General features: G+C 51.8%; 1 long non-coding RNA gene across 2 annotated transcripts in view; it reads left to right on the top strand.

Moving 5' to 3' along the window:
- Positions 1-24274, top strand: part of LOC124092057 (uncharacterized) — a 317813-nt gene that overhangs the window by 35039 nt on the left and 258500 nt on the right. For both annotated transcript variants that reach the window (XR_009226700.1, XR_009226699.1), the window contains 2 exons: positions 9810-10149; positions 12390-12547. This is a non-coding gene — a long non-coding RNA (uncharacterized LOC124092057). The remainder of the gene's footprint in view (positions 1-9809; positions 10150-12389; positions 12548-24274) is intronic.

Below are 24274 nucleotides of genomic sequence, written 5' to 3'. Positions count from 1 at the left end.
AGGCCTGCAACTGCACCACTGCCTGCCGAGCTTCCAACAGCAAGAACATGGGATACACCTGGTGAAGGCAGAGATCTGAGGTCAGGCTGAACAGGGACCCTGTGTCACACAGAGACGGGGCGGTCCCCAGCTGCCAGAGCTCAGAAGGAACCAACCCGGGGGGCCTTAGGGAGCACTACCGGCCGCCTGTGCAGACGGGAAGCTGTCCTTGGAGTGTGACGTCTAGACGTGCATTCACAGGTTGAATGTGGCTTTGTGTCTCCAACGACCAGGTTGCAGGGATCTCAGTGCCAAGAGCAGTAAGGTCCCCGCTCACTCCTGTGACCCACAGGGACGGTTCATGCCTCCAGCCCTGGCTCTGTAGGACTAGAGGTGCTGTCCCCAAGGGCCACATGAACTGGATGCAGGAAGGAATCCCACAGCTGCTGCCCGAGCGCTTCAGGATTTTCGTTTGCAGCAGGCAGGATGAGGCCGCGTCACTCTCTCGGCGACCTTCATGGCAGGAAGAAATATGGGTGCTGGATCTCAGGGGTGGCAGGTCACTGCGGCCAGCATGACACAGGCCACAATCCTCATTTCAAAGAGCATTTCACTGACTGGGCTCGGTCCCCACAGGGATGAGGATCTGTGTCACTTCATCAGTAAACCAAGACCAGAATTGAGACGGTCCCTGTGGTAGTCAGCTTTTGAAAATCACTGTCCCCCAAAGACCTGACAAGAGCCATTTCATGGATGAAATGTTTCTTTGGGGGCTCACAGTGGAAGAGGCCTCAGTCCCTAGATGGCCGACTCCATCTGTTCTGCAGTGAGGCAGGACATCATGGGGGCACAGGAAAGCAGCTAGGGACGTGGCACCAGGAAGCAGACAGAGAGAGAGAGAGCTCTGCTCATGAGGGACAAAGACACACCCCAGTGACCCACCTTCTCCAGCCACACCCCACCTTAATCTCGAGGGGATTAAGGCACTGATGAGGTCAAGGCCCTCGTACCCACTCATTCTCCTCTGTCCTTCCTGCACGTCTCACACAGGAGCTTTTGGGGAGCACCTCGGGCGTCAATTGTCACGATACCCGAGCAGAGATGGATGTACGGGTCGGCGGGTGGTGGGCAGTGATGTGCCACCACACTGCCCTCTAAGTCAGTGCCGCAGCCCAGCCTGGGCAGCGCGGTAAGAGGCGGTTCTTCCAGGGCTGCTTTGGCTGCAGACTGACCCTCTGCCCAAAGGCACATCTTTCCCAGGTCGACCCACGTCCCCGAAGGCCGGGGGAGGGCCTACGACCCGGTCATTCCACTCCAACACGGGGCAGCTCTAGGGGCATGTCCCCCCGGCCCCGTGCCTGGCTCCGGGCTGCCGCACCTTCAGCTCCTCCACCTCCTCTTCCTCCTCTTCCCGCGTGTGAATTCATAACAAATGCCTTCCCCAGCGACATCTCACCGTCTGCTTCCAGAGGACCCAATCCACAGCACAGAAGGTCTCCAAGACAGCTCTAGAAGAAGTAGCTCAATGGGTTTCTAACTATTTGTTAGGTTAGCTTTTTGCTTATCAACCCTTTTCAGAACTTGACCATGTGGGAATAGACCCGATTTGTCTAGACGAGATAAAGAATAGGGTAATGTGTAGGGTCATCTTATCTATAGAACTTAAAATACGGTTATCCAATTGGTGACTTATAAATTGAAGTGTTATTTTAAAGCAAAAAAAAACCCCACTATGATTCATTTTGCTCAGTTATCTGAAGGAGAGATTCATTTGGCCATTGCACAATGCAGAGATGTGTCAGTCATGGTGTCTTTTTTTTTTTTTTTTTTTTTTACTATTTTAATGGTTATTTTTGGGGTCTGTTATTTATTGTTGGCAAACAGTGGCCTTTTGTGGAAATCTTTGCTTATTAGATCTTTTCTTAAGAAGAAACTCAAGGTTTATTTTTGCACATTAACTGTCACCTGAATGTGTGCCACAGGCTCAGTATAAATGGCCCAGGAGACCTCTCACCTGTCCCTTATCTTACTCATTAACTAAGTCGAACACAAGGAAACGGAAGGCGGCCAACCTTCCCTCTGACGTGCAGAGCCGAGCTCTTCCTGCAGGGGGCAGCGTCCTACAGGAGAAAAGGCCAGTCCCTGCCTCTAATTATCCGCCCAGTAACAGATTATTATTGGGCTCCTTGATCTAATGTTGAAAAAAATCCTTTCCCACAATGTGATAATGAATTTGCTTGTTTGTGGCAGATTTTAGCAGCCAACAATATTATTGCTTCGTTTTAAAAAATGTTCACCACGGAGCTTTCGATTATTCCAGTATTTTTAAAGGACCCTGGTTGATTCCGTGGCACCTCGCAGCATTTAGGGGCTCGATCCTCTGCTCAACACCTCGGAACCCGTCCCCCGGGAAAGCCCCAGGTTGGAATGTCGATGTCAGCCTCAGTTTCTACTTTAAGCAGAGACGAGCGCGGGCCACTGTCTATGTGGATTAATCCACTGAGGGACTGCTTGGAGCATGGCGGATGGAGGAGGTGCACCCTCCTTGGAGGGGATGGGTCCTGGGGGGCACGCCCTCGGGAACGTCTCCTGTTCCTGGCCCCTTCCTGGCTCCCTGTCCGCTTCCTGAGCCTCCCGCCGCTCCGTGCCCTTCTGCCGTGATTTTGTGCCTCACAACAGGTCCAGAAGCAGTGGAGCCTGTTAACCCCCAACTCAGACGTCTGAAACCATGAGCCCCAGAAAGTCTTTCCCCCTGTAAGTCGTTTTCCTCAGGCCTTTTTCATGCCACGGGAAGTTGATGAACCCAAGGGGACCTGTGCCAGCCAAGACGGCCGTGGCACAGCCACAGTGTGAACTCTGTGTGTGACTCAGACATTGCTGTGTGGCACACGACCGTAGGGCACTGTGACAGCCCGCGCTCTGCAATAAGGTCTAGCTTGCGAGATAGAGCCACACGTTCGAGCATTGTGCACACACCCATGCACACACACACCCTACGCATATGTATATATACGATGGATTCTGTAATACCTGCACATATGTGCGTATACATGTCACATATATGTAAATGAATACACACACATACACACGTGTATATGATGAGCTCTGCAAGATAGATGGGGGTTTCGTATCAGATGCCGTGTTGCACCCACTGTTGAGGGGGAGTGGTCGCAGTCTGTGCCCGAACTAATAATTGGGTGAATTGTTGGTGTAGCTCCTTTTTATGCAGCGTCACAACTTCTTACGAAATACCTTTAAGATTCCTCCAGAAGTGGCACCCCCATGTCACGTGATTGCCGTTTTTCCGTTTGCACGTAGCCTCCTGTGCGTCACCAGGGAGGGGACAGAACGGGCCAGCTCACCCCCAGCTGCCGTCTGCAGGGTGCAGGAAGGAAGTGGATCTCCTCCTGCTTCTCGACCGCATTCTCATGGAACCACAAGTGGCTTTCGTTGACCTTGGAAACGAAAAGAAAAAAGTCAGATCAGCAGCCATCAGTGGGGTCCTGATGCAGACTCCCTCGGAGAGCGTGGACTTTCTAGAGCCCTGGTTGAGGGGTGGGAGGGAGCATGAGTTCAGGGTGCCCTGAGGTGCGCTGAGCTCAGTTGTTCGTGGGGCTCTGCCTTCTGTGTAGATGGGGCCAGGGGACTTCTCCTTGTCCTAGATGGGACTGCATGGAGGCTTGGCTGTCCGTGTCAGGAGGGACTGGGAAGGCCACCGTGGGAGACCTCCCACCAGGCCCCACTTTGTGACTTTGTCCACCTCCCGGTCACAACCAGCGGGTGTATCATGCCTTTGCCATGTGGGCTTCTGGGGGACACTGAGGATCCCAGCTATAGCGGCCACTTCCCAGCGGCTGCAGGTGGCCGGTGTCCAGTTCCTGGCAACCATTCTAGCGGTCACTTCATCGACAAGGTTGCTCTGATGTTGGTCCTGCACACAGAGGGAGCTATCAGGGGACACGGGTGTCTAACCCAGACCCCCTCGAGAGTTGGTGTCCAGCCACAGTGGCCTGGCGTACCTCTGCGGGATGACGAATGCGTGGAAACAGTGGCTGTCTTCCTCCCCGTCCTCAGTGAAATCGATTCCCTGCCCGCGCCCCGTCACTGCGGGATCCTCTCAGTGACACCTGTGTGTCAGAGAGGATGACCATGAAGGTACCCATCAAGCCCCAGTTACCTAAGTTACAGTTTGGGAAACAGGAATGTCTGGTGCTGCATCAGGGCGGAGCCTGCCTCTTTAAGCAGAGCCCCAGGGGATTTCTGCACCCCCTGGACTTTGAGAACCCCTGATCCAAGATGTCGCTTCTCAAGTCCTTGTCTCCGTCGGATGATCAGAGGGCTGTGAGGGCCCCGCTGGCCCTGCCGGCTCCCAGGGGGTCCGATTGTGTCGACCTGGAGCGAGGGTGGGTAAGCTGCACTTCTGCCAGACTTGGGGGTGAAGTTTTTGTTGGGACCTGGGGGCTGGGTTTAGAGGACCCGGAGTTTAGGTCTTAGACCCTAAGAGAAAAATGAGGCTAGCCGCTATTCCCCGGACCTTGAATGTCCACCTCCCAAGTCTTAAAGACTTGGTCCCCCAATCATGGCACTGCGGGGAGGTGGTGGGGCCTCCTGGGAGGAAGTGGGTGCACGAGGCGACTGTGGGACCCTGGCCCCTCGTTTGGTTCTTTGTTGCTTCCCAGTGACCACGAGGTGAGCAGTTTCCTGCACCATCTGCTTCCGTTGTGATGTGCAGCCTTGCCCCAAGCCCAGAGGAAGCGAGGTCAACCAACCGTAGAAGGAAACCTCTGTCGCCGTGAGCCCAAATGAACCTTTCCTCTTTTTAAGTTGACCGTCCTCAGGTGTTTGAAACAGTAGCAGAGAGCTGACATAGTCAGAGTGGCTTTTTGGCCAAGGAGCTAAATGAAATTTGTCTGATGTCTACATTCCTAAAAAAAAAGAAGAACCACCTGCCTAGGGTGCATACTTCAGTTATCGATGCCATCGTATCTGGAAAGTGGCCAAAAAGTAACACAATAAAGGGAGAGTGTAAGAAAGAACCATGTAGACAGCATTTGTTTTTGTTTTTGTTTTTTTTTGGAGGATGTGACAATTTGATGCCACAGTCACTACCATTTCACCTTCTGGCATCAGCAAGAGCCGTATTTAGTAGACATCCAGGTATTTCAGGTTCTGCGAGTGCATCGATTGGTACAGCTGCCAGAGAAAGGCCGAGGTTACGTAGCAGAGGCTCGGGTCTCCATCTCCGACAGATGGGGAGCTGAGGGCAGATGTGAGCGTCAGGTGCACAGCCACCCAGGAAGTTCACTGTGCATGTGCCACACGGATGACCCTGGGCTGTGTGCATAGCCACGGCGTACGGAGTTTATCTGACCATTAAAAAAAATAATAATAATCCCATGTTCTTTGACTATTTCTTCTGCCGACCTCAGCTGCGTCTGTTGGATTCCTTATTCAAGGCATTTTATATGAATGGAGTCGCAAAATACATGGTCTTTTGTGTTGGTTTTTTTTTTGGTCGTTGTGCTGGGCGTTGACCCCAGGGCCTCGTGCCTGGTGGACCCCTGCCCTCCCACCAGCCAGACCCTCAGCCCAGGAGCTTAGGTTCCGAAACCTCGGACGGAACCTGGCCAATCTGATGCCTCACACACCTGCAAGAGGTGTCTGCATTTCCTCCGAAGAACGTTCTGGTTTTCTGAAATGCCTTTGTAAGAACATTTTTAAGTGTGTCTTAAGGAAAATAGGAAGAGACCTTTTTTTTTTCCTAGGGAATATAAAGAATTTGACTTTCTAGAAGAGAAAATGTCTGTGTTTACCTTCACATTCACCAACCTGAGTTTTAAAGTTAACTTCAAAGTTAACTTGTTCAAAGTTCACTTACTTTTCTGTCTATTCTTAGCCCATATTTAGTTTATTCTTATTTAAGCGGAGAATTTTAGAACAGGTGCTATGCATCTATATATTTTACTTTTTGCAGTTATAGATGGACAGACAGCGTGCCTTTACTTTGTTTCTGTTTATGGGGTCTTAGACTGAGCCCAGTGCCTCACATGTGCTAGGCAAGTGCTCTGCCACAGAGCTACAGCCCCATCCCCACAAGTGCTCTGTGTTTTAAAGAATCTACTTTATAAAATATAAAATATTTCAAATTTGTTGTATCTACTGATGACACTGTTGATAAATCCTGTTTTTTTTTTTTTCAAACCTTGGCATCATCGACGGGAAGGACTGGATCTTCTCCGCTGCTGGGGCTGTGCTGAGCATCCTAAGACACCTCGCACCGTCTCTGGTCTCTGTGCGCTCGGTGGAGTAGCCTCCCTCGGTCCTCTCAGCCGGAAAGGTCTCCCCTCATTGTCCAGCGTCCCCACGTGGGGGTAGGGGGTGGGGTGTGTACGTACGCAGAATCGCGTCTGCTTGAGAACTGTGCCGCAGGATGCGAACTTACTTGTGACTTCAAAGGCTTTCCAACTACAGACTACGAAAGTGATCAGAGACTACTAGTGAGACCTCTGCTGGGGTGGAATTTCCAACTTGGGCACTATCAGATGTTAGGAGTAAGTTTCAAGGGAAAAGAAGACCAGGTAGGGTTAAATTTTAAATATCTATAGGAATATATTTTATCCACTTATATCTGCATATATGTACATGTGTGCATGTACATACACACACATACACACATATATGTTCACACACACGCACGCACGCACACGCACACAGAATATAGGAATATTGTCGCTTCTAGTTTGGGGAAAACATGATCCTTGTTCACGTCAGTCAGTCAAGTGACCTGTGGATAAACTTGATCTAGACGAGCTGTGCTGGCCATGACTGGTCAACCCAGCACCCATTCCTGATAAGACTCCAGGTGGGGACACTTTTTTCCCTGAGGGTTGACAATCAACTCAAGACCGGCTCCAGCAACGTTCCGTGGATGCCGAGTTCATGTCTTCCTGCATCCCCTGAGCTGCCAGGTCTCCGCTGCGTGGGTTAAACTGCCCACGCCTGCAGAGCGTTCGAAATGGGCGAGGACTGACCACCGGTATTGGCAAACGTAATATTTTTACTGAGTTTTCTGTGGGTAGTAGGTTGAGAAACATCATGTCACCCAGTATCGGCTGGCTCCTTGCATAGGTGGAAACCGTGCATGAACAGCCCCCGGTGCGTAGAAAGAACTGCAAACTATTTTCCATGTGCTGCCGGTGCACCGTATGCTCTATGTGTCTTAGTGGCGCTGTTGAAATACCTTCAGAAATGTTTCCTGGCACAGTCAACATTTATTTTGGAAACGTTTACTTGGCTTCAAAGCTGCTGTTTTTCAGTTGTGTGCCTAATGGAGGACAGATGTTTGGGAGTCCAGGCAGTCCCGGGCAGGATAGATGGGGACAGGCCCCAGAGGACGGGGAAAAGCTGTGGGGCTGGAAGCAGAGATCACACAGCTTTATTCAGAAAACCAACCAGCACAGCTTTCCCTCTGAGAAGCTTCCGTCCTGTGAGCTGGGGAACCGTGGGTAGAATAGCGAATTTCTGTTTCAAAGCCGGGGGTTTGTGTGCTTAGTTCCCGCTTCTCTGCAAGAGTCGTGGGGACTGGGCATGGTGGCGTGTGACCACGATCCCAGCAACTCCGGAGGCCGAGGCAGGAGGCTTGCAAGTTCAAGGCCAACCTCAGATGCCCAGCTGTGTATAAAGGGCAAGGCAGGTGAAGCCCTGTTCTGGGCACTGTGAAGTAGTATCACCCGGCGTTGGCACGACAGGATATCGAAACCTGAGGGTCCCCCTTCACGTTGAGTGCGTTGTTGACATGGCTCCGGCGTTCTTGTTGCCCATAGCAAGGCCAGTGCCCCCTGCCTTTAGTGAAGAACGTTGTACGTGGACTGGCACCTGTCGGTGCCACGTGTTCCAAGACTCTGAGCTGGTGTCATCGATGAAGCTTTTCACCGGGACATGGGACCTGACTTCTAGAAATATCAGGAGATGCTTCATACGTTACCCCCTCTTATTCCTTTAATCCCTTGATGGGGCAGCCTCCTCTACGGCACGTGTATTTTCTGAGCTTGCGGTCTTTGTCAGTGCCTTGATTTTTTCAGAGACATCATGAGAGAAGATGCCCATCAAACGTGGACATGGGTGGTCCGTAGAAAGCGATTTCCTTGGGAAATGGCAGAAGTACTGCTGCCCGCCACAGGAGAGACGTCCACCTTCTTTATGCCTGTGTCAAAGTACTCTGATGGTTAATGACCAGGGTGGCTTCGGATGGTTTGCAACGTGTAAGGTCATCCCACAGCCATTTGGGTACCTGCAGAGCCAGTCTGCAGTGTTGGCACACGGGCAGTGCGGCAAGAATATCGACCCAATTGAACCCAGGCGGAAGTGCTCTCCATGAATCTCGTGGCACAGCCCCCAATCGGGGTTTGAGAGGGTGGGTGGTGTCTGTCATCGCACAGGTCAGGATTTCCAATAAAGATGAGGCTCCTGAGGCATCTCTGCTCATTCTGGGCCTCCTGTTACAGCTCCCTCATGGGCCGGGAGAAGTTGAGGACTCTTGTCCGCAGCCCAGGAGCGAGAACAGAGGAGGAGTCTTTCCACCCTGAAATGCTATCCTTGGGCCCAACCCTAATAAGTGGGTAGAGCTGCCTGGGAGCATTTGAAACCCAGGAGCAGGAAGGCACTGTGAGCAGCAGCTCTGACAGAATCAGAATTTTATGACCGAATTTCCATCCTGGCCATTCTACCACCTCCAGCAAGAAACGCAACCCGCAGACTATTTCTTGGATGAATGAGAACAAGTTCATTTATACGGCTATCTCAGTGCTTTCTGTCAGCGGGACACACATAACTAATGCTGTGGATCAAGTTTAACTTTTCTATTACGGGGATTGAATACCCTGGCCATTCCAGTCTCTGGAATTATTAGAAGATGTATTGTGACATTTACTACTCTTTCCAAATGTCCTTGCTGGTGTTCCCGTTTCTGCAATATACGAATGCATAAAATATCTGAGCCTAGCACTTTAGGTTTCCGCATCGTGTATTCATCGGCTGAACCTCCTTCAGTCCCTGATGCCGGGATTCTTCAAACTACACTGGCGTTAACTTGGCTGATAAAAACGTCTCTGGTGTTTCTTGTGTAAGAAAGCCTAGCTGTGTGCATGTTACCAAAAGCAGAGTTCATTTGCAAATCTTGATTTGCACAGAGCTGAGCACAAGTGTAGGAGAAGGGTGTGCACGAGAGGGAGTCAGTGTTGAGGATCTGAGCAGGTGGCATTTACCAAAGGCGCCCGTAAATGAGAAGCAAAGATCGGAAGAGATGGCGGGATGCTGGCCACCCATTCAAGGCTGATGCTAAGAGAGGGACTTGGAAAAGGGCCCAGGGAAAATCAGTGGTTTGGGAATAGTGTGCCATTGCTTCCCATGGGGTCTCTTGAAACACTGGGGAGGGAACAGGTTGGGGTGCCCCAGTCACAGGGGATTGCACTCACTGTATGCATGGAGGTGCCCCCCACGTCCCATGCACCCCGGCAAATGGTCGTGCGTGATCCTGCAACACCGAGTTCATCACTGCCTGAGAACAGCACACCCCTTGAGAAGATGCCCCTCCCTCTGTGGGTTGGTGGTCAGTACTCGGGGACCAGGCTGCATGTCAGGGTTATGGATTGCTGGGAGATTTACAGCTATACACAAATGCACCTGGGTCTGTCCCCCAAAAGGTCAGGTTTTTAAAAAGCATCATTATGATTCCGTTGAACAATGTCTTGTCCTAGACGTTAAGACCTTTGTAAATAGGTGCCAGCACGTACATCAGACACTCTTACCCACAGATCTGCTTTCTGTTTCAGTTGGCCACAGTCAACAGCAATCTGAAGATTTTCACGGAAAGTTCCAGAAATAAGAGATGCACAAGTCTTACGCTGCGTGTGCACAGTCCTGAGCAGCGTGACGGGACCTCCCGGGGCCCCTGCTTTCTCCTGCCTGGGAGGTAAATGAGTCGACTCTTTGTGCAGCGAATCCACACATCATCCACCGACCAGGTCAGGTGACCCAGGCCCAGCTGAAGAGATGCTCCAGCTCCCCATGTATCCCCAGGAGGTCAGAGCAGCTCACGCCACATCCCAGTGATTCACTGTTATGCACCCCCCTTCATCTCAGCACCGAGTCTCCTCCTGTCGTCACCAGAGGGTGAGTGTCGTGGGGGGGGGGGGGGCATTCCGAGGAGAAGAACCTGGTCACATAACCTCCGTCGCAGCACCTTGTCCGAGTTGTTCTGCTGTGTTGGCCGCTGTGTCGTGGATTTTGCCGTGTTTTGCAGTGGGCCTACTTCCTGGGTGTGTGTGCACTGATATACGGAGGTGGGAGGTGCCACCGTGGGTTTCATTTCGGGAGCATCATGAAAATCTGAGCAAGGATTTCTGGTGAGCGGCTGAAAGAAAGGCCCACGGGACCTGGAGGATTGGTGGTCTGAGATCCTAAGGACTTAGGGGTGCTTCCAGTTAACTTCTCTAGACATTCAAGATTAGGATTCCCGTTTGACAGGATGTAAAACTCTCAATCGCTTTATCTCACCCAAATCAGGAGCCGGTTGTCCTGGTGGGGGTTTTCACAATTCTTTGTTTCTCTTTTGACTTGGGCAGTTCTTTTACCAACCCCTACTTCTCTCATTCTGTCTGACATAGATTATCAGATTCCATCCAGATCACCATAGAATCAGAATCTAATAAAAGGTCTAACAAAGCATACGAGTAGGGTCTTTTCATGATCTCTCATATATTTTGATTTTTTTTTCCTTTTTAACGCTTGCTGAGTTTGGTAGATGAGAACTAGGTCATTTTCTTAATTAAGAATATTGAGATTGAATTACTGCAAATAAATATTGGTATCTCTTTTGGAGTCCAGAATTTTATAACATTCTCCTGATGACTTTCGAGCATGAAGGATATTCTAACATCCTTTTCACTGCATAGACTGCAGTTATTTCCACAAATATTGAATCACTAGTTTTCGGTTTCTCATGTTTTTACTAAAATGCAAAAAATATCAAAATTTGAAGATTTGTTTTCTGCTTTTGCCTGGATGTTGGAGAAGTCGTTGTGTTTTGCGATGCCAGACCAACATTCATATTCACAGAAAAGTGCTTGATTTTGTGTTCATTTCTTCACTATCTCTAATGGCATCTGTTATATCCATGAGCTGAAAATTCAATTTTCTCAGAAATATCAATGAACAAGATAGTGTTTCTTACCTTAGTACCTTAAATGAAATGCTTGATTCTTCATGGTGGGGTTGTTTACTTATTGATACTCTTTATCATATTGATATTGAAACTGTTCTCATGAATCAAGATCCATTGCATTGTTATCACAACTTTAGTGTAATAATCTGGTTTTTTTTTTTTTTTTTTTTTTTGGTATTGAGGATTGAACCCAGGGATGCTTTACCATTGAGCCACATCCCCAGCCCTTTTTTATACTTTATTTAGAGACAGGGTCTGCAAAGTTCCCTAGGTCACTGAGGCAGGCTTTGAATCTGCAGTCCTCCTCCCTCAGCCTCCGGAGTCGCTGGGATTACAGGTGTGTGCTCATCGTACCCGGCTATCGTATACATTTCATCATTAAATTTCGTAAATTCACATTTCAGCATAAAAATCTCATCATTATTTTCCAACATTTATTTTTCCAGTTTTTTTTTTTTTTATAATTTCTAGTTCTTTCTATATCACATTCTTGATCATTTTTTCATGGTGAATTATCTTTTTCCTGCTTTTATTTTCTTTTTACTAGTTTCACCCTTTTTTTTTTTTTTTTGCCTTGAAAGTTGTTGTTATCTATAGTTTTGGAGCCACCTGTCCTATGTGTGGTTTTAATAGGAATTGGCCACCTCCCCTGGTGGCCTGGGCGCAGAGGGGCAAGTGTGCCGTCTGATTCCCCCAGGGCTGCCCACGTATTGTCTGGATCATCTTAGTTCCCGCAGGGTCCGTGTCTGTTTTCCCCTTGTTCCCAGGACACACTGGGGCCTTTGTACTCCCTCCTCAGCTCCGTGACGGGAGCATGTTACTTGCTCAAACTGACTTCCGCGTGTGGAACGAGGAGTAGCGATGTCCTTGCGCTGGCCCTGGCCCCTGTAAGCCATCCGGGTGCAGCCCCCGGACACTAGCACTGTCTCCCTCCTGCTTGTTGCCATGAGCTGACTCGCGGGTGCTCTGTGTTACCCCCACTCCTTCTCCGCACTGGCTCTCTTCTGCTCCCCTTTCTCAACAGCCCTTGGACCCCTGGCTCAGAGGTCCCTGCTTTCGGCCTCCAGGGGCCTCCGTGCCCTGTTGACTAGGGTGTCCACGCACCATCCTCAGTCCCTGACTGGTGCCACGCACGCAGAGTCCCTGCAGGTGTGTTGGTGTCTGACTCTAGTCTGGGTTTCCCCTGAAGGTCCCTGACGTGGCTGTGCCGTGGTGGTTCTCCGTGACGTGGAATCCAGCACGTCCCTCAGCTGAAGTCTCTGGGATCCACTTGTCCAGAGGAACAGTGTTTCCAAGGAAGAACCCTCGGGTCTTGGTATCTGTGCTGCAGTTGAATGCGGGAATTCTGTAAGAAATGAATGGATTTCAAACGTTGACTGTGTGTCCACAACCTATTATTTCATATGTGTTTAAGATCTAAATTAAATGCAGCATTTTAGATCAAATGGAAACAGTTGGGATCGCCTGAGAACAGGAAAATGAACCCCAAATAGCAAACTCTTAACTATTTACCGATAAAACAATCAATTGTATTACCCGCTGGGGACAGGAACCTGGCCAAGTCTCGTGCCCTCACAAGGTGCTGCCGGCTGTAGCTCTTTGGAGACGGCTCTCCACCCCGTGCTCTCTGCCTAACTGCCCGGCCTTCCAGGTACTCCTGTCCCCACAGGGAGTGGCTTGCACAAGAAGTTCACAGCATCCGCACCCGTGACGTTTGGGGCGGGACAGTTCTTCAGATGGGGTCACCACGTACACTGCAGAACGTTTAGCAGTACCCCGGGCCTGTCACCCACGAGGTGCCAGGAAACCTTAGCGGTCTAGTGTAGCTTGGGACAAAATCGCTCCCCAGGGGGAACCCCTGGGCTAGATCAGGGTCCTCCTCCTCTCAAGGCTTAAGGTCACCAGCCTTAGTGGGGACCTTGGCAGATTAAATCAGAAGAAGGTGTTGAAGCTGTGGCTGCCCTACTCACACGAATGTCATTTTCACCGCTGGGTGAGGAATTCCTCCAGGCGTTACTGTGGATGACCATCGAGGCTGGTGGCGGTGTACCTGATGAAGTGCCCAGAATTCATGTGCCTTGAGATTTTGGGACCCACCCAGCTAGGCAAGGACCCTGAACATTCGAGTGTTTGAACTTGAGGCCCAGAGGCACGTCCTCCTTTTAAAATTGGCTTAAAGAGATCAAACAGGCTGGCTCTGAATTTCTTTTTCCTGTGCTGGGAATGGAACCGGGGACCTTGCACATGCTAAGTGCTCTATACCGAGCCTCCTCTGATTAAAAAAGATACTTACACCTGACATCTGCGTCCTTGGCTTTCTAAAAGGCAATGTAAAAAAAAAAAAAATTCAATAATATTTCTTCTCTCCTCTAAGATAATACTTCTTTATTCGCTCTCCTCAACAAAGTCAGACTCTTTGCAGAGCATTTTTATTTGAAATAGGCTTAGTATTCCCCAAGTCTTCCCTTCTTCTTGACAATGTACATTTTCATGAATGGATTAGCAGAACATTTCTGACTATTCAAAACTGATCTTTCTGGAGGCCTTTAAAATTCCCACTCATTTAAAAGAAAATCCATCCATATTCTTTGTTTATTTTGAAAAACTCTTATTTACAAAATGTTCTGTGCACTTCTTGACATCCTCAGCCCTTCGAGGCTGGTTGGAGGCAGAGTACTTGAGCATGCTGTTTCCTGTAGAGAGAGGCGTTCTGCGGAACCAGGTACAGCCATCGGGTCAGGAGGTCGGCCTCAGCCCAGATCCCAGTTCAGTTCTTAGAGCTCTCTGAACATTCTTGTGGTGCAGAGGTTCCGTGCAGAATCATGCACGCATTGCACGAGTTTTGCTGTCTCCCAGGTCTCTTTCCATCTGAGCTAGTGTCTGGGAGGTGGTGGTGGTGGGGCGCCCCGTCTGCTCCCCGCCCCAGCAGTCTGCCCTGTGCTTGCGGCTGAAGAGCTGCTCAGCCTGCAGACATGGTATGGAAGGTGCTCCCCGCTGTGCCACCTGCCATCTGCCCTCGCTGCGGGAGCCTGGGGAGTGTCCATGGAATATCTGCTACCTCAGACACACATGCTGCTCAGGCAGGTGACCGCCCTGCTGCTGGACAGGAAGCAGCCCTGGAGCCTGACCCACCTGACTGTCCTCCGTCCAACCTCAGCAGCACCCAGGAGCTGGAGGGGGAGGCTCTTAGGGTTGGCTGTGCTCACGGCTGCGTCTTCTCCTGCACGCCTGTGGATTCCAGGGATCCAGGGTTTCTGCCCTTCCTCAGTGTCTGTCCACGGTGCTGAGGGTGTGCGCTCTTCTCAGAGATGCCGAGTCGCTCACCTGGTTACTTCCCACATATCAGAGCGACCTACAGTTCTTCACATTGATTCTCCTGTGCTCCCGGAATGAAAGAGCATTTCACGTGCAGAGTTCTCTCTCCTGGCATAAATATACACCTGTGGCACCTGATGTGTGCGCACGTGTGAGTGCGTGCGTACGTAGAGGGCACCAGGGTAGGCTCGCGTTGACTGGCAGCTATTTGGACTTAAGAAACTTTTGACTTAAAAAATTCTTCTGTGCAGCAAAGCATGGTCTTTGCAACTGTCCTCATGAAAGAGAACGGTCCCTGAGCTGTGCAAGTAGCTCAGCGCACACCCTGGACTGCCATTTGCATTTTGCTCCGTAGCTCAGAGTTTTGCAGCAGTGGTCTAGCAGACCTGTCCTTGCCCCAGGCCCGGCCTCAGAATAGCCAGGGAGGGGGATGTGCTCACAGGGGGGAGAAACAGAAGGCACGTTAATAGAGTTTGCAGAGTACTGCCTTTATAATGCTGCTGTCATCCACCCCGTGGTAAAGGAGTCGCTCTGGATCACAGGTACATTATCTGAACCACAGAAACCAGCCCTCGTGACGTCGTGAAGTGGTACCGAAAGGGACTGAGTAGAGAAAATGATTTGTTCCTGCAGAGGCGAGGGCACCTGCCCAAGGCAGCAGAGCCGCACAGGGTTATCCTGGGGGGCCATGTCTGTGGAAGGCCAGTGGAGGGGAGAGGTCAGGGGCTGCTTTTTCTGTCCTCCACGGCATTTAGCAGTGTGTGGGGAGAATTCTGTGTGTCCCAGGTTGCAGGAGAGAGTGCTCATGGCGTGTGATGGTTACGGGGCAGGGATGCAGCTCAAGGGATCCTCGTAGCACGACTCCCCAGCCCCACCGTGAGTAGTGCCGGCTTCCAGAAGCCTCCTGTGATATGCCGTCCGGAGGGGACTGTGCATTTCATGGTGCCTTCTGTGTTGCCCGAGTCTTTCAGGAGCTGGTTTCTTAATTTATCACTTATGACGCTCTCCAGGTCCAAGTGGCCCCGACTGCCTGCAGCCTTCTCTGTTTCATTGTTTATTTTCTCTTCCGTGACTCTGGCCATTCATCTCCGACTTAAGTGGACTGCCGAGCCTCGGAGCTCAGAGCCCACCGTGGGTCACTGACCACCAGATAAAGGCCTGCTGGGCCTCATTATCGTCAGCCCGGGGTGCAGACACGACTCTCGTATTGACCCGAGCTGTATTTATTTTATTTAATTATTTCGGAATGTGTCAGTATCGTGCAGTTGATATGCCTCATGGGTCCTTTTGCTGTGACTTTTAAAAACTACGACTAGAGGTCAGTTTCAGCTTTCAGAATCCCCCACGTTTTGGACAGCAGAGCCCCATAACGAAATCCGAAGAGCAGCTGTCTTTCCCCGAAAAGGACTCACTGAAATCATAATTTTGGTTTTCCCACTAGATAAGAACCAGATAAGAAAGCCTATCTTAGGGTGGAGTCTTTTCCTGTTGCTCACTGTATTTTACAAGTCCTATCAATACATTGGGAAGAGCGATGTCTTGTACCTGGGTGCAGGTTAGGACTTCTTTCCTTATCCCAGGGGACACTGTAATTTGACTCTTTCTATTCAGTGAACGCAGTCGTCTTAGGGCAGTGTTTTACCGGTACAGTAAGTAGTGTGGGCTGGCTTGGTTTCCAAAATATTCATTTGTACCTGCTAATTATAGGAACTTGGGAACCTCTGAAAATAAGCACAGACATGTGAGTTTAAGAAAAATAGTGCTGATTAGAGAGATTACAGATCAAGTCACATTTAGGTCTTTGTTAACATGTCAAAACCCACCAATTTGATTTGTGTAAGCACTCCGTTAAAGAGTGGCAGTTCCTGTTTTCTGCCTTCCCACGGTGCACCAATAAAATAATCTGTAACTTAACTGTAGGCAGCAGAGATCGGTGCTGATACTGTTAGCTTCGGGAACTTTTTCTTATAGTCTTGTCTAAACAGATACCGTGTATTATGGTTTCAATGAGGTGTCCCCCAAAAGCTCGTGTGTCAAATAATGCAAGAATGTTCACAAGTGAAATAATGAAAGGTATAATCTCATCAGTGGATTAATCCACTTGAATGGACTCACTGGGTGGTGACTGCAGCAGGTGGGGTGTGGCTGGAGGAGGGGGTCCCTGGGCTGTGCCTTTGGGGTCTCTGTCCTGTCCCTGGTGAACAGAGCTCTCTCTGCTCCCTGGTGCCCTGTCCTGAGCTGCTCTCCTCCTCCAGGCCCTGCCGCCATCTTGTTCTGCTCCCCTTGGGCCAGAGCCATGGAGTCGGCCAACCACGGACCAAAACTCTGAAACTCTGAGCCCAAATACATTTTTTCCTCTCTCAAGTTGTTCTTGTCTGGTCTTTTGATCACAGTGATGCGAAAGTGACTAAAATACTATGATCAGGTCTTGATGCTAGGAGCCATCTAAAGTTCTAATCTGCAGACCTTGACAACAAAAATCAATGTCGGGTGCGGTTGACCTTGACAATTTTGAGCAACTCCGCCCTTCTCCTGGGAGGCTCCTGGCTGATTTAGAAGCTCGACTGTTTTGTTAGCATATGAGGGAAGCGAACTCTCAAGCTATCAGGGAAACCCTTAAGAGATACCAGACGGTGCCCCGTTTCCAGCTGAGTTAATACCAACGTGGATTAGAGAAGGAGGTGGTGAAAAGTGGGAGAGGGGGTGGCGGAGCAAAAGGACGTGGAGTCCAGATGTCCTGCTGGGGTACTTTAGTTCTGGTCCATACCTTGCCCCTGGTCCCCAGGTGTCTCTTTGCATCATGTCTCTGTCCGAGTTCTGTCTTAACTTCCTGAGAGGTGGGTCTTGCCTTTGACCCGTCGCATAGTGCGCCCAGCGATGCTGCAAAGTCTGTTCCACGCTGTCTTGAAGTCAGGCCTGCTCAGGTGACAGGAGGCCATCAGGTGGGTCACCTGTGACATTAGGTGACACCTGAGATGTTGCCTGGCTTCCTAGGGGTTCCTTCTAGACCTGCTGTGAATTTACAGTTTGTCGTGTACTCCTCTTCTTCAACCGGGGACCCCCCAGCTGGGCGTGCACACTCATCCATCCACCCATCCATCCAGTCAGCTGCCCAACCACCCACCTACTCTCCTATTTATCCATCCTCCCATCCATGTACACACTCATCCTTCCATCTCTCCATCCATCATCCACCTGTCTACCTATCCTTCCACTCATCCACCCATCCACCCACCCATCCACCCTTCCATGCATACACCCATCCATCCACCCATCCACCCACTCACCCATCCATCCATCCATCCACCCACCTATCCATCCATTTAGCCAGCCAACTACCCACCCATTTGCCCATCTTTATTCATCCTTCCTTCCTTCCATCCATCTGTCTATCCATCCTTTTATTCGTTAACTGAGGCTCTCATTCCAGAGCACATATTCATTGCAGCAGGGTGCCAGGAGTTGTGTTGGATTCTAGAAACAGAAAGGAAAGACACGCTTCAGATCAGTTGCCCTAAAGTGTCCCTCAATTCCTCCATGAGGCCTAGAGAGTTCCTTAGCGCACCCAGTGAGACCCGCCTGTCATTCCACAAAGAGGCGTTTATTAAATCTCCCTAAAGTACAGGGAGGGACCGGAAGGGTTGATCCACTGCCTCACTTAAGGGTGTAACTGACCAGATGGTAACTGGAAAGGAATAAAAGGAGCCCAGGCAGAGCTCCTGAGAGGTGTCTGCCCAGGGAAGCGGGAGCCCCCAGGAATCTGCTAGAAGAATGTGTTAGCTGCCAAGTGGGAGCCCCACCTAAGAGACCCGCTCCCCCAGCCAAACACGTGACAGGAGTAATGAGGTGTTGAGCGTTTGAAAGGGACCAGCACTACTCTTTTCTCAGGTCAGGGCCCGGAGAGCTGGGGAGTCCCTTCCTCGGGGATTCTCTGCAGAGAAGGAAGTTGTGTTGCAGAGCAGCAGGAAGGAGAGACCTCCGTGTCTTGCAGGCACAGCCGCAGACCCACGCTGACATGGCGTCAGGTGGGTCGGTGCCTGTTAGAAGAGGAGGTCTTGAGCGGAACCCTCTGGTGGATTTCTGATTCTGTGCTGCGGAGCGCGGGCGGCTTCTCCAGAGGCAGGAAACGCTCTCCTGGTGCCAGGAGGTATTTGCGGGGTGAGTTCACTGACTCCCTGAGCCCAGGTTGGAGGAGACCCTTGGGTGATTGCTCTCCGATGTTACTTCAGAGAAAAACATTGCGTGACTTTTATCCTGAAAGTGGAATCAGCTGTGGAGGCCGGGCCTTGAAGGGCGTGCATCTGTCGCGCTGCTGCAGCCTGCTCACCAGGTGCTGTCCCCTACCCTAGGGACATCCGCAATGCCCGGAGCTGGCCCCAGGCTTGGGCATGAGCAGGGCTTTGTAGAGGCCACATCCTCCCTGTCCGTCTACCCAGATTGTGTTCTCCCCCAGTTATTAGAAGAGCGCAGCCCTGGGTCGTTAACAGGTCGGAGCTGATGTTCCCGCGGTGCTTACAGGGGAAGTATTAAAATGGGTCAGGATGGAGAGAGGGCCATCTGAGTGTCACGAGCACCTCACAGTATGTTCTGACTGTCCAGTGCTGACGTGGTCTACCCCGGCATAGAGGACAGTGTTTGAGGGGTTCCCTTTAATCAGGTGTTCAGCACTGCCCTTAGTTTCAGGGTAGCTGGAATTTTCTAGTCGTCCTTGCAGTAGGGAATTTCTAGGGTGGTTTCATGGTGTGCATTTTACCTCTTGCTCACGGCTTGGCTTCGGACGCTCTGTGACTCCCCCTCGACTTTACGTCGTCGGGAATGAGCTGCGAGTGGGTTGAGACCTCTCCTTGTGTTCTCATTGTTTTGGACTCCAACAGGTCACGGCGGTGCCAAGTGGGGCAGAAAAGTAAGTTTTAAGTAAAAATCAGAAACTCTAGGAGTAGCCAAATGCTTTCCCCTTCATTTAGCTGGGAAATAGTCTCGTATTTTGCCAAGCTCTGACACAGACCCTAATGTCCTTTAATAAATCTCTCTTTCATCACAGAAGTGTGCGACGTCATCCGTAGGCGTTTCGACAGGGGGACTGTTTGCAGGAGAAAGCAGAGTCCCGCGTGGCTCCTCCGCCTTCAGAGGCCAAGGATAACAAGTCACGGAGTCACGTAAGGCGGAGAGTCACGGCGTGGAACTCTGCTTCTATTACCGTAAAAAAAAAACATACCCGAGACAGTCAACCTAGAAAGGAGCGAGGCTTAGTGTGGCCCCAGCGTCCCAGTGCTGTCCTTGGTCAGCGGGCCCTTCCTGTTGTTTTGGGGCTTGTGGCGGGACAGCTCACCCCCGTGGGCGGGTGAGTGGGAGAGCAGCCTGCTCCGGTCCCGGCCACTGGGGTAGCAGAGACAGACGAAGAGGAGGGCCCAGGTGGCCACTCCAAGGTCACGGCCGCAGGGTCAACTTCCTCCCACTGGCCCGGCCTCCTGAGGGACCCCCCACCTCCATCAGTGCCACAGCCTGGCTGGGGGACGCGCCCTCAACGCACCGTCCTTGGGGATTTGGGGACCACTTAAGAAGCCGATTTGAGGACCTGGATCTCCATGGGCCATTAGGCCGTGACATTCATCACGCAGGCTGCGGCGGCAGGGGGTGCTGAGAAGACGGGGGGAGTCCAGAGTATCAAAGCTTCAGGTCTGACCTGTGGACAGTTGTACTTCTCAGAGGAGAGGACAGCAGGCCGTCTTGGGAAGGACGGAGCTGTTCCCCGCAGTCATGTCCCCAGTTCAAAGACCCCTCCCCACAGCCCAGAGAGTCTTGCCTTCACCGCTGGGGAGGGCACCCCCCTGTCACCCAGGCCTGTCCACGCGCAGCCGCGTCCCCCTCTGCAGGACCTCCTGACCCCAAGCTTCTTGGTTGCCAGGGTCACCCTGGGGACTCAGCCCTCGGTCCCTAGGGCCGGATTTGCATTGTTTTGAGGTGTGACTCCTGCACAAGATTTAAATATTTCCCTTCTGAGACATGTCTACGTCTGTGTACATGTATTCACTCACATTTGTATTATAAATATGGATGATTAGGTACACATTGCATTTATTATATACGTACATGTGTATATTGTGTGTATACGTTACATATTATATAAACATAACGATACATGATTTCTATATACACGCATAATTTATGTCAGTATATTGCATGATTAATAGTCTACGTTACTATGACATATTTACATTTACATCAGACAGTTACGTAGTATGAATATGTTAATATATTTATATAATCATTCCTGACTGTAAATGATTCATTATACCTATAAACACACACGTGTACTTATAAGCTATAAATATACAAATATGAGATGAAAACACACACACACACACATACATATCTGTTGGGCCCATATATATTTAAATTACTGAATGGGAACTGGGTGGCCTGAGTATTCACGAGCAGAGTTGCCGTGGGTTGGAAACCAGGAGCCAGGGCTCTCCCCCACTGGGCCTCAGCAGTACGTCCTCGTCCCCACTCACGTCATCCCCTTGTCAGAGCGCAGCGGGGAGACTTGGGCGCTGCCATCGCACGTCTTCCACGGCCCGAGCTCTCCCCACCCGGAAACTAGCTGTCCACATGCAGTGAGTGGCCGGGATTCAGACCACCCGGAGGCGGGATTATTTGGAAAAAAGAGGGGCCTTTGGGTGAAGACTCGCTGAGCACATCCGACTCCGGGATTGAGCAGATGGAGAAAAGAGCGTCTCTTTCAGTGTCCCTTAGAGGTGATCCTCGGGCACACCCGTCGTCCCAGAGTGCACGTCCGTGAACCGCAGGAAGTCATCGTCGGGTCTGCGCACCAGCGCTGTGTGGGGTGCAGGAAGAGAAGCGAAGCCCCTGGTGTGGAGATGGGCACCAGAGGCCCAAGTACAGCAACAATAACCAGGTTCCGTCTAACGAGGCAGTGTGGCCACACTCTATAAAGGTGCTCTGACAGGTAAGGGTCCTGGGAGTGTCACTGTGTATTTTATTTACTTATTTTTGGTACTGGGGATTGAACCCAGGGGCGCTCAACCCCTGAGCCCCGTCCCCAGCCCTATTTTATATTTTATTTACAGACAGGGTCTCCCTGAGTTGCTTAGGGCCTCGCTTTGGCTGAGGCTGGCTTTGAACTCGCCATCCTCCTGCCTCAGCCTCCCGAGCAGCTGGGGTGGCAGGCGTGTGCCACCGCGCTGGACTTATGTTACGTTCTTGATCTAGACCACACCGCTAGGCAGAGCCGTCACTGTCGCCCACAGACGATGCACATTGATGGTGTTCTGGGAGCGAGAGCAGGAAGCGGCCTATTGTCTGTGTGTGTGTGTGTGTGTGTGTGTCTGTGCACGCTCATTTCTGAGTTTCTTTGGACTTGAGCGTCCACAGTGAGGCTCTCGGTGCAGGTCGATGCTTGACCTGGCTCTCCCCAGCCTGCTCTGCTGAGCCTCAGAAGTCCCTGGGGTGTTTGTCCAGCCGCAGATGCTGCCCGTCCCGAGCGGCTGCCCTGTGGATCCCTGGGCTGGCTGCTCAGCAAGTACCTTCCTGCTGGAGACGCCTGGGTGACAGGCGTGTGGCCACGTCCTGCTTCCTCATTAAGTCCTGTGCCCGAGAATGCAGGGATCAGGACACAGGGACATTCCAGGCTGAGCGAATGGCGTTCTGGTTGATGACTGACACCCGCCGTCAGAGGGCTCTTCTTGGAAACATGACCACGGACTGCGTTACAGGAGTCTGAGGCCCATAGGGACATTGGTCATCGTACCCTGGCCTGCCGTCCTGCTACACTCTGGGATTCTTCAATGTTGAGAGGAAGCTCCCCGGACATCACAGGGGCCAAGATCCCACAGGCCCCTCTGCCTGACCTATTTGCTGAGGGGCCTTCCTGAAACCTCCGCAGCCATCTGACTGCGGCTGATGCTGGACAACAGCTCAGCAGAGGAACCAGGGACGTCCACCCAGAGCGAGTCTGGACGCCGCCCCTGGTGTGCACCTGGATGGTCAGGTGCACAGGGGGCTCGCCTGCTCCTCCACAGCGGGCAGAGGTGCCCGCAGGTGACGTCACCTGCAGCCCAAGGGCGCAGCGCCCAGGCTGACGGAGCAAGGTGCTCTGTGTGGGCAGGCAGCGTCCGGGTTGGATAATGACGTCCGACGGCTAAGCTGGCCGGGGTCCCCATCCCGTGGAGTTCAACTGTCTGCACCTTCCACGGCCAGGTGTGGGGACGCAGTGCCCAGGGTCACTCTCGCTGTCAGGAGGAGTCGGTCATTAGCGTGGGACCCTTAGAGCCACAGTGGGAAATCCAGGACGTGGAGCTGGTGGGGGACCGTGGGTCTGAAGAGAGTGGTCGGGGGGTCTAGGACGACTCTATTTACGTATGTTCTTTTTTTACTCTTGGTTTGGTCTCTTCCTCGGATCGAGGGTACGATACGGAGAACACAACCACACGCCACTGTTTTGCAGCACAATACCGTCGGCTTGCAGCACCAACACGCGTCCTGGGCCAGCAGTAACCAGCACAAGTAGGAAGCCGTGGCGGATCGAAGGACGAAGACCTGGTTCCCTTTCCCTCCCATCACAGGATCTGGGGTCCGGCAGGGCTGTGACTTGTGACTTGGGGTCTTGGGCTGTTCCTGCTCTGCCCCTGGGAATGCCTGAGAGGTGGTTCCTGCAGCTGAGTAGACGTCCCAGGGCCAGGTGGCCAGGAGGGGGCACTGAGTCTCAGAGCCCTCCCCTGCCCAGCTGCTACCTTCTTCCTAAGGCTTCCTGAGTTGCGGGGGACGGTGGCATGGTGGCTGTTATAACCGGGCACATTGCCATCCTCGACCTTGGGGCTCTGGTGGTGACGAGGAAGGGAGAGTAGGGACCGGGCAGGTAGGTGGCGTGATGGGGAAGGCACTGTTGTGTTCCAGCAGGGGGGTGGCAGGCCAGTCACACAGCCTGAGAGGGCTCCCTCCTGACGGAAAAGCTTTCAGGGGACTTGGAGAGAGCCAGGTGAGATGGTCACGTGCATGTCAGACAGGCCACCACTTTATACCAAAGGCAGGGGACAGCCCCATCCCAGGTGGAAAAGAAAGCGACGATGTTATGATGAGGAGCAGGTTGTACCCAGAACGGAGGGGACTTGAAGGAAACACCAGGGAAATTAACGAAGGCCTTGGGAGGGTGTCTTAGTCTGTGTTCTGTTGCTGTAACAAAATACCTTACTGGGTACTTCATGAACCAAGGAGGCCGATCTTGGCTCCCAGTGTGGGAGGCTGGAAAGGCCACGTTTGGGCAGCCACATCTGATGAGGGCTTTGTGCTAAGGCACAGGGCCACAGGGGTCATTGTGGGGACCGGGAAGTGCATGCAGGGATGGCAAGGGACTCACAGGGAGACCCAGCACCAGGGTTAACTCTGCTTTATAACAATCAGGGCTGGATGTAAGAGGAAAGGAAATGGGTGCTAAGGAAAGTCTCTGTGGCTGTGTTGGGTGAGGCCGTCGGGCCGAAGGAGACGGGTCGGATGTTGAGAAAACAAGACAGAATCCATCAAAGGGTGTTTCCGAGCGCTCTCCGGGGGCCTCGACAGGTGCACAGAGACAGCCGCGGGTTCTGAGCTCTCTAGGTGCCCTGCCGGAAGCTGGAGAGAAGAGCCAGCTGTTGAAGAACCCAGCTGGTAAAGCAGGGGTCACGCCGGCTGTGTGCACAGGGATCCGGGACAGCAGGGCCGAGGGGTGCAGTCTGCAGGTACGTGGGTGGGCTTCCGTGCCAC

The sequence above is a fragment of the Marmota monax genome, unplaced genomic scaffold (genome assembly GCF_021218885.2).
Source record: "Marmota monax isolate L192 unplaced genomic scaffold, Marmota_monax_Labrador192_F-V1.1 WCK01_AAM20220418_F8-fsc00168, whole genome shotgun sequence".
NCBI classification, from domain to species: Eukaryota; Metazoa; Chordata; class Mammalia; order Rodentia; family Sciuridae; genus Marmota; species Marmota monax.
Note: the sequence above shows the minus strand (reverse complement) of the source record. Positions and strands in the feature narration are given on the sequence as shown.